We start from the raw sequence: 11352 nt of genomic DNA, 5'->3' as shown, positions 1-11352 counted from the left end.
TGGCTTTTGCGGGTTAGATTGATCCGTACCCCCCCCCTCCTTCTAGCGCCAAACTGTGGGAACCGAAATTCACACTGAGAGTAAAGTTACCAGTAGAGCTACATGATCTCTTTTCCATGGCTCTCGCCTAGGACTCCATATATACTGGCTCCTATGTCGGTCTACGCTTTTCCCCTTCTGCCCTTAAGCCGCCATAGCATAAAAATGGAGATATTCCATTTTTCCGATCTTCGTAATTATCTTCAAAATTTCGTATTTATCCGCGGAAACTTGACATTTATCTTTCCTCGCGAACCAAGCGTAAACCTTCATGTGGCTTACGGGCTAGGCCTGGGCATTTTACCCAGACCCGAAGACCCGAAGACCCGAACTGGAACCGACCCGAAAATACAGGTTCGGGTCCGGGTTCGGGTCCATGCTAAGTACCTATTGGGTCTTTTTTTGGACCTGTGGGTCTCGGTTCGGGTCCGGGTCCTACCCGAGATCCGTTTGGGTACCCGAAGTTCCCACAAATAATTGTATATACTAGGTATATTTGAGTGATTGGGTATATTTTTTGTATTTTGGATTTTTTTTAAGTTTCGGGTTTGGATTTTCGGGTATAATTGTAGGTTTTTGGAGAAATTTTAGATTTTTAGAAAATATAATTTGGGTATCCGAGTAAAAATCGGGTATGTTTTGGGTTTTCGGGTCTGATTTTGGATAAATTTTTGGGTATTTTTGCGGTTCTTCGGGTATTTTTAGAGTTTTCGGGTCCAGTTCGGGTACTTCGGGTCTATTTCGGGTCCTAAATACCCGAACAGACCCGGATCCGAAATATACCCAAAAATTTTGAGTATTTTACGGGTATTGAAATTATAGACCCGAACCGACCCGGACCCGACAAGACCCAACCCGGAACCGACCCGAAAAGTTATAGGTACCTATATGGGTCTAAATTGCTAGGACCCGAAAGACCCGGACCCGACAATACCCGACCCGAACCCGATCCGAAGACCCGGATGCCCAGGCCTATTACGGGCTGATGATTAAGAAATCGTAAGGTTGGCCTCGAGTCATGTCTTAGGTCACTTTGGGCCGTCTTCTGACTCGAAGCGTTTATTACGGCTTCTTTCGATAAAGAACGAACTTTCCATGGTTTTTACGGTAAAGTTTGATCGATAAATTAGAATGGCGGGGAACGTGAAATGGGTTCGCAACGGTCTTCGGAAGATAGCATCGAAGGGTAGACGAGAATGCATGGACTAATGTCGTATCGACGTTTCGGAAGAGCTTGGTCGCTACGTAGCGACCGAGCTTTGGCTCAAGCTCGGTCGCTACGTAGCGACGGAGCGGAATGGATACTCGGTCGTTACGTAGCTACCGAGCTTTGGCTCGAGCTCGGTCGCTACGTAGCGACCGAGCTTTGGCTTGAGCTCGGTCGCTGCGTAGCGACCCTTTTCGAGCTCTTGTCCGATGACTCGTGTTTCCTCCGCAAAGCTTTTCGTAAGGAAGAATCTATTTCGAAAAAGTATTTGTCGAAGTAGGTTCTTCGTTTTTATCCTTCGGGGATTTGGACGTTAACTTCGCCGCAACCGTTTTCGACCCCAACAACCCTTGTTTCCAGACCCTTGGAAACCTGTTCCACCAATGAAGTTCACTTCTTCTTCTTCTTCTCTACCCTCTGTCTCTATGGCTTCTGCATCTCCAACCAAGCAGACTTGCTTCCTGAGAATCTTGTGAACACTGTCCAGTTTTTCCTTTACCTCATCCATATGATCATTCCCAAGGATGGTTGCAGACTTCCTCCTCTCAAAATCAGTGTTCTTGGTGCTGTTGATAGATGCTAGGTTTTCAATGACCTTTACTGCCTCTCCTGGATTCCTGGTGTTGAAGTTCCCATTGCTGGAAGCATCAAGAGCCATCTGGTACTGCATCGCGATGCCTCTGTAGAAAGTACTGAGCAGATGTACTTCATTGAATTATTTACTGCCTCTCCTGGACAGTACTGACCTTTACTGCCTCTCCTGGACAGTCTTTCTGATAAGACTTGAATCTGATCCAAGGGCTTTTGAATGATTCTGCAGGCTCATGAATGAATGTAGCAATCTTTCTTCTCAAGTCTTCAGCGTGTGCTTCATCAAAGAAATTGCATAGAAATGCATTCTTGATGTCGCTCCAGGATATGAGAGATCCTGGTGGTAGCTGCTTAAGCTAGTGCAAAGCTTCTCTAGAAAGTGAGAACTTGAAGAGCTTGCACAAGAGGTAATACTCAGGGACTCCCTTGACTTTAATAGCAGAAATCAGATCATCGAACCTCTCCAGATGGTCCATAGGATGCTCGTGAGATAATCCATGGTAGGGTATCTGTCCCACAAGGGTGTAGTACTGCGCCTTCAGCTCATAATCCCTCTGAATAGTGGGAGGACGAATGGCTGATCTGTTGGTGTAGAACTGATCTGGACGGTTGTAGTCCACCAACTTCTTAAGTTGCGCAGCTTCATCAGGCTCAGGTATTGCAGCCCCCTGAGCATATATCCTCTGACCTGCTGCATTACGCAGATGGCCCTCCTGGTCATGCAGGTCCCCATTGTTGTCTCGTACAAGTATCAGAGTAGCAACCATGTCTCGCGGCTCAGTATTGATCGATGTCTTGTCTGGATTATCGATCGATATCGGATGGAGGATGTCGGTCGATGGAAGATGAGTGTCTTCGGTCGACGGTGGTGAGCGAGTATCGGTCGACGGGACTAGTGTCTGGGTCGACGGTGGTTGAGCGAAATCGAGCGACGAACAGGTGTTGTTGTCGATCGATGAGGAGCGATCTTCTTGCGGATTATACGCTCCAAACTTGCAGGATCTGGTGAGAATAGTAGTTGGGTTTCCTTGTTGCTTCTGGTACTGCTGGGCATGTACCTAAAAATCCACCTGAAAATCCAAGAAAAAAAATTATGTCAAAAACTCAACAAATATTAAATTAAACAGGCGATCAAAGCTCCTCGGCAACGGCGCCAAATTTGATACCACTCAAATTACCCTAAGGAGTGATTTATACTCTCTCAAATAAGAGGTTGAGTTGTAATACTTAGGGATCAAATTCACAGGGAGCAATGGAACCTAACAAATCTAATATGATTTATTAAGTTTGAAGTTTCAACGGTTTTAAATGTAAATAGCGGTTTAGAAATCAAGCAAAGTATTTGCTTAATTGACTGGTTGAGGTTTTGGTACTTATTAAGGAAATAGCTAGACTATGGGTTTTTATTCAGGAAAATTGGGATTATAATCCTATAGATGCCTAATGAGTTGCTTACATGATAATGTAAAGCTCAACTACTTGATCAACAAGTCCATCAGTGTTCGCAATGTTTGGACTCGTCTATTAACTAGATCTATTGATCTCAACTATCGTATTTTGATCAATAAAAAGAGTCGATCGATAATCCTATAGGGATATCGATCGATGCACCTTTTACCCCGCCGATCGATTATTTAAGTGTGATATCGATCGACGCGCTCTAGTCAAGCTTTATGCGCGGGTTGAATAATAGCTTACAAAGCTCACTAGATCAGCTCTCGCCTTGCTCGTAGGTATAACATTGTTTAATTAGAATGTTTTCAGGATGAGATTAAAGCTCTCGCTTTTATCAATCAAATCCAAGGGCAGGTTCTAGGTAGCTAATCTAGATACGGGCATTAAATCACAATCCTAAAGATGATTATCACAACTTAGCAATCTATAGTTGGGGCTAATCTCTCCTAACCTATTTAAACCCTAAAATCTAACAAAGGAACTCCTCAGACATGGCTAAGCAATTCATGACAGCAATTAGGTATAAAAACTGCATTAGAATAATAAAATAGATATCAATGGAGTTCCAATCACAAATATAACTTTGGATCTTCTCTCCAATCTATTAAAATCCTAGAAAACCTTTGCTGTAAAACTAGTAAAATAATAAAGCACACTTTGCCTCTAACATGGTGGCAAAGTTTATATAGTTAGGTTAAAACTCGTCAGGGGTAATCTTGTAAATTGGTGAAGACTTGGGCTTCAAGTCGGCTGTGACCAAACAAGCTTTCTGCGCGCTTCGCTATCGATCGACATCACGATGTTAACATCGATCGAATACTTCTCTTCAATATCGACCGATTTTCGAGCTCGATGGTCATCTCGGGTGCTTGCTCCAAATATCTCCAAAATGCTCCAAAATTATCACTTATCTCCAAATTACTCCTGCTCTTATAATATAGTGTATAGACTCTATAATATAATAATTATAAGTAAAAACACCTATAAACCATGGGTAAAAGTAGGTCAAATCCATTGTCTATCACAAACCTCTTGGGCTTCGTCTTCCTCAGACAAAAACGACTCGGTTTTCATAAGACTATAGGTCACATTATACGAAATATTCGTCGTATAACTGAAACCTAGAGCGGAGAATCGTTTCCTATGACTATCGGCTATATTAACAAGGATAACCCCGGCAAACTTGGCCTATCAATCTCGACAAGCGCTCTTTGGCCCTTGGTCAATTACGTCTTCCAGTAAAAATCCGAACCAGAATTCGGCATCCCCTTTAAAGACAATCGTAAACTAACACGACCTTAATGTTAACACGAAAGTACCATGGTCTGATGCATGACCTACAACGTCCTTGGCTATCTGAGTGAACACATCCTTCACACCAAGCCAAAGTATTTGAGAAACCATCGCTCCATCACTTAACGGCTAAACGACTATCCGCGATTTGTCTAAAAAAGTCATGTGACTATCAAGAAAATAATTATCGTATAACCCATAGTCGGGAATCAAATGATAAATCATTCGTAACAAAACTCAGTCCTATCAACCAAACGGTTAACGGAAAACCTAAACTTGTCGACAATCGACCAAGTTCAATATGTTCCACCGATAACTTTATAGCCCGCTATGTTTCACCCGTAAAATGCCGCATATACGGACAACTCGTAACAGAGCTCTAGAGCTATACGAAACAACCTCAAATGCACGAAATAAAATCTCGGAGGGCTGACTCTTCACAAAGCACAGTGAAGAAAAACGCTTCTTCCCAGGGACAAATCTACGCGACCCCTTGATCCTAATCCCTCAATCATAAATCAAACTACTTAACATTAAAAATGGAACAACAATTTTGGCTGCGAACATCCGCAGATAAACCAAGACGTTTCTCCAACGCAGGGTTAAGACTAAACCCTTGCAACACCGGAACACCTTCAAGCCCGCGAACATTTCAAGCACAAAACGCGGCATACGAAAGAATAACAAATCTTCAGCATCGCGAGACGTCGCAGACGCCTGAAGATTCTTTCTTCAACGAAATTTTTTTCCTCGATAAAAACACCTTCTTGGAAAACCAGACAGTCATACGCACTAACATCTTCTCAAAACATATCCTTCACGAAGACTCAAAACGGTCCATTAAGTTTGTTTCTGATCACAACAAACTCTTAACGTCCTAAACAGACTTAGCCATCTCGTAGAGATGACTCTCGTACATCCGACACAAGGATAATAGCGCTCTAAAAGAAACCCAAAATTTTTTGTCAGCACTTCCAGGAAGCTTAAAAATTTTCCTTGGAGAGATGCTCGGTTCCAACCATACAAGTCGTATAAGCCGAGAACCTATCGCAGACTTTAAATCGGTATGGAATCAGGATGAAACTGAAACGGGATACATAAGTAAAATTATTCATCGCACCCTCTAAAACCAGGAGTAAACCTAGGTCTTTCCCTAAACCCAACACACTGGTCTCTAAAATCTCAAGGCATGATATCCAAATGTGATAACGAGATCTTAAATCATGTCCCTTTGTCAATATTCTAACTCTCTCGGAAATATTTGAAAAATCAAATTCTTCGAACAATACCATCTAGAACGAGCAGCGAATACGACGATCCAACAAAAGAGTTAGATACGAGATGACAACTCGTATTCTTCCCTCTACATTCGCACGAATACAAACATTCGAAGCCGCATGGCTCAGTCATGAAAACTTAAAAAAAGTCTTCAGTTCAGTAAAAAACCGCAAAGCGGCAGACATTCGAAGCCGCATGGCTCAGTCCTGAAAACTTAAATACGGCCACACTCGGCCAAAGCAAACGGCCTTCAAGGCTAATCTCGAGGCCGACAAAGGTCCACTACAAAATGCCATCAACGGCAACATAACCGGACCGTAAAAAGTCTCACTGGAAAACAGGTCATAAGAATCTTAACTCCAAGACGAACTACGAATGACTTGATCCCTTTTGATAAGGGTACGTAGGCAGCTTTCATAGAGCGCAGCCCCAATCTTACCAAATTGCACTCTTTTTAGAGTGAACGTACAACTTTCAAATGACATTTTCAACCATTAATTCCGCCTAACTTGCCTAGCTTGTCTTATCGCTCGCTAGAACCTCACATCTACGATCCACAGTTCTAACGAGCTGGGAGGCTAACTGTTGGGGTCAAAATCGGTAACAACGGAATCAATTCCTGAAATTCTTCGGAAAATAATTCTAAACACTTCTCGGAAAAGTGATTTTCGTAAAGAAACCTTTACGAGAAACTTTTACGATAAAACTCTTAAAAAAGCCTCAAATGAGCCACCAAACACCGATTGTCCGAGAACATCGGAAAAGTGTTGGGGTCGAAAACGGTCACGACGAAGTTAATATCCAAATGTCCGTAAAAATCAGCATGGACATTTGTACTAAAAGTAATTTTCATAAAGAACTCTCTACGAGAAACTTTCCGATAAAATCTTACACTAATCCTGGTTGATCCATCAAAACTAAACACCGGTAGTCCGAGAACACGTTCAAAAAAACATCGGAACAAGGTCGCTACATAGCGACCAAACCAACACGTTCGGTTGCTACATAGCGACCGAAACGTAGCGACCGAACCAACACGTTCGGTCGCTAGGTAGCGACAGAACCAGCACGTTTGGTCGCTACATAGTGACCGAACAATCCCTTTGTTCGATCGCTACGTAGCGACCGAACTATCTCGAACGTCGATTAACGGGTACGTCCAAAATCTGTACGATCTCGTCTAATCCTTTTCACTAGTTCCCGAGTACCGCAGCCATATCATTTTTCACTCCCATCTATTGGAGTTATCACTTAAACTTTACGGTAAAAATCTAGGAAATTTTATTTTTATCTATAAAAATCGTAATAAACGTTTCGAGTTGAAAGATGGCCCAAACAGGTCTAAAACGCGATTAGAAACCCACTTACGATTTTTTAAGGAAAAGCCCATAGATACTATGGCGGTTTATACTTTGTCCACAAGAAAGGATAAATGTCAAATTTCCGCAGATAAATGTTAACTTTCCGCGGATAATCATGAAGATCGGAAAAACTAGAATAACTCCATTTTCGAGTTATGACGGCTTAAGGGCTGGAAGGAAAAAGCTCAAACCGACCTTGGAGGGAGTATAAAAGGAGTCCTAGGCGAGAGGCACAAGGGAGAACTTTTTAGACATAGGATTTTCTGCACTTAGAAACTTTAGGTTTTATTCTCAACAAGTTCGGTTTCTACGACTGGCACTCAATTACTAGACGAACTCACCCAGGCAGTTCGATCTCTTGTCCAGATCCATCAATTGAACTACGTTCGGCTTGATCCTCGAAAGGGGTACATAGGCAGCCTTTAATAAGTTTCAGTCCGAAATCAATCAAAAACCTTTTTGTATCTTTTTCGTCTTTTGTTATCGAGCTGCGACTCAACAAGGTTTAAGGTTTTAGGTCACTAGAACTAGGTAACTCGCTGACAGCCTTTGCGGCCAAAGCTTTTATAATCTCTTGTAATGATCAGAAAGCCCTTCAACGGATTCGAAATAAGATCTACTGTTTTCTCTAAATTCGTTTTGTTATCTTTTCATATTGTCCTCATCTATTTGGTCACTTGTCGTTGGCTCTCGTAGAGATCCAGGACCTCTGGGAAAATTGGGTTTTCCTAGTTTCCTAATTTAAACGAAAATCAACATGCAAATTTTGGTTCCTACATCTGGTAGATAAGATTGGGGAGAATAATTTTCTTGTCAGCGTCAGATTCACGAGCCATATCCACAACTTGGTCATAAACCAACCGACCAAAGTCTATCGGCTTGTTTCTGACGAATGCGAAGAGAAAACGGAGCCATTTAAGCTCACATATTTTATACAGGCAATGATACTATGGTAGGAGATAGGTTAACGAGAATGTATCACAACTTGGACAGCGTCCACCGGTCAAGAAGACGGTTGCCTGCGTCAGATCCTCATGCTCACAAACGTGAGACTTTTCCACAACTGGAGTCATAAATAGTTGATTTATCACGATGGGATCGAAATCAAAAACGGAAACCCCTTAAAAAAAAAGAGAATGGTCGAGTATCATTGTGGTGGTCGAGTTGCGGGTGATAAGGATCGATCGAGAAGTTTTGAAGTACGAGGTGGGCGAAGAAGTGATCGTGACTAAACTATGAGTCGAATAAGTTGCTCGACCATAGTTAGAAGATGTCCAAGATTGATGAGACGGACGTTTTGGAAGCATAACAATTTTGGAAGCACGACGGTTTAGAAGCTCGACGTTTTTGAAGACCGATGTTTCTTCATCACGAAGTTTTCTCGGAAAATCTTCGTATCAGTAAAATATTATTTTGAAGACATTGGAAGCAGGATGGGAATTAAGCAGGACGGGAATTAAGCACGACGGGAAGCAAGCACGACAGGATCAAAGCACGACGGGAAAACCCGAAATTGGACGAAAACCCTAAGTTCGGTATTATGGAATTTTCGATAAAGCCGGAGGCTCGGGAAGTATTTACCGCCAAGGTCAGACTTCATATTGGAGTTTATTAAAAATATTAAACTCATCAGAAAGGGAGCAGAAAAATATTCGGGGTTAATTGCGAGTCAGAAATTTGCCGGAAGGGTCAAATATCGCGTAAACCGACCAAGAAGCTCGAGGTGTCTCTACGTATATGGCCAGGCCGTTATAACTACCATCTAAGCAGCTGAGTGTCTACAAAAGCTCGAGGTGTCACCATTCATGGAAGCAGCACATGCAGCTTGACATGTAGAAGCACGAGGTGGATCGACCAAGCACGAGGTGTCTCCGCGCATGCAACTGAAGCATGCTGATCGACATGTGTGTGCTGCTGTGGCGCCTTTCATGAGCTCTAGTCATGCAGCCTGACATATGGGAGGATTGGTGGCGTCCTGCATGTGTCCTGGATATGCAGCCAGCCATGTGGAGCACGAGGTGCCACCGCGCATGCGTCCGGAGCCATGCGAAGCGACACACGGGCTGCCACCAACCTGAAATTTGATTGGCTGGTGTTTTCTATAAATACCCAGCCACCCCCTTCAGTTTCAGACATCCAGAACACAAAAAAGCCACTTCAAGAGCGTGGCTAGAGAGAGAGAGAGAGAAGGAAAGTGGTCGATTTAAGAGTATGGTCGATTCTGAAGACCAATACTCCACCGAGAAGGCCAGTTCCGTCCAATCGACGATTCTCTACGATTGTGAGGCGGAAGCTCTGTCCAAATATATCCATCCACGCCAGTCAGATTCTTCTAAGGTCAAGTGGATGTACTGTCCAGAGTTAGTTCAGTTCCACGGGTTAAGATCAGTCGAAGTTCTGCTCGATACTCCGCCGGGAAGTCCGAAGAACTGTCCAGAAGCTAAAGGAGGTTCTGTCCGAATCCAGATCAGTCCGTCCAGACCTGTTAGTGTCTTCATGATGAAGCCAAGGTTATGTCCAAGACGAGATCAGTCCAGTCCAGTCAAGACGTTCATCTTGGATTTTGGCCATGTCCTCTCCGATCAACCAGCTGCTTCTCGCCTAGAACACTGTGAGTTGGTTTGTTTGAGTTCCACTTGGAACTTAGGGAAGATCGAGTATTCATATAGAGTAGAATGCTCACACTGTTGCATGATAGAGTCCTTAGGGTTATTTATTAAACCGGACTCAGTTTAGCACGGGCTATGCTGAGATGAAATGGAATTAAGACTAAGATAATAACCTGACTAGGACTAAGATGATCGATTATATTTGAATTGAGATTAAGATGAGATGCATGTCTTGATTATTTACTACTTGGTTGATTAGTTATGGATTAGGCATGCTTTAGTGATGATTGCTTGGTAATGATTATTGTTTGTGCAGGGATTGTGGTAATGTTGTTGTCTAGGGGATCTTTGGCCATATAGGCCAATCTCTTGGTTGTGATGTTGATACTACGGGTCCTATGCCATATAGGCTGGACTACGAGTATTGGTTGATATTGTCATAGACTCCTATATATTGTTTAGTTTTGGGTCGGAGTCTTGTCCCTTAGGTCTTTCGTAGGGATAATTGTGTCGAGTGTGTGTTATGCCGACAGCAGGTGCGAAACCCGCCCATGCTAGGCATGTTTTGGGGTGGACTACTGTTTCCTCGCCCTCGTACCAAGCGGGTTCAAGGAAACCCCTTATTCGCTGGATCGGGAAGACTCAGACGAACGGGTCATGTCCTATGGCTGAGTATTACACGATGGTGTAATGTGGCAGTGACCCGAAGGACTGTGGGCTGTCGCGTGGTGACCCGAAGGACTGTGGGCCGCGGTCGGTTGAAAGTTCCTTCTTCTGGCCTCTGTGGCATGAAGATAGGATATTGCCGATAGAGAGGATGAACATGAAGTCACCAGGGCCCAGGTTAGAGTGGTGTGTTAGTGTGTCGTAGAGGGTTATGGAACCCTCGAGTTAATGTAGCACCGATATACGGTGTTACGAGTAAGATCGAGTCATTGGTAGATACTATCTTATTATTGTTGTGGTTGTGGTTGTTGATTGTTTTGTTTACAGGTTCTGACATTAAGTCCTAAGTCTGGTTTAGGTACCGGACTAGGCTTGGTGTGTATTTGGTTAGTGTAGGCCTGACGTTGGCATGTATGTGTTTGAAGGATTGCTTGTGAAGGGTGGTAGATATTAAAGCTATGCGGTATCATTGGTTGGCCGATCATGTTCTTGTTTGATTGTTGGTCGACCGGCTCATGATACTTGTATAGTCTAAGTATCTAACACTACATGAGTACTAAACTCAAGCGTATATATGGTTGACTAGGGATTGGTTGTTGACTTGTTTAAATGCAGGTTCCCGTTACTTGAAGCCAGATCATGGCAGGAGGCCAAGTCTAACTTAGTAACGGTTTGCTTAGCCTTAGGTTTTATTGCATGCTAGGGCTAGATTGATTGTTATTTTGGGTTGTCTGGGTTAGAGTCTAGGTTGCGGGTAGAGGCCGCCAGCTCACTGAGTAATACTAGATTACTCATCCAACTCCGTTGTCCTTTTTGCAGGTCGCTTTAGGTAAGGATGATCGGATAGCTTGGT

Source organism: Brassica napus, chromosome C4, assembly GCF_020379485.1.
Source record: "Brassica napus cultivar Da-Ae chromosome C4, Da-Ae, whole genome shotgun sequence".
NCBI classification, from domain to species: Eukaryota; Viridiplantae; Streptophyta; class Magnoliopsida; order Brassicales; family Brassicaceae; genus Brassica; species Brassica napus.
The sequence above is the reverse complement of the archived record's forward strand: the minus strand, read 5'-3'. Positions refer to the sequence as shown.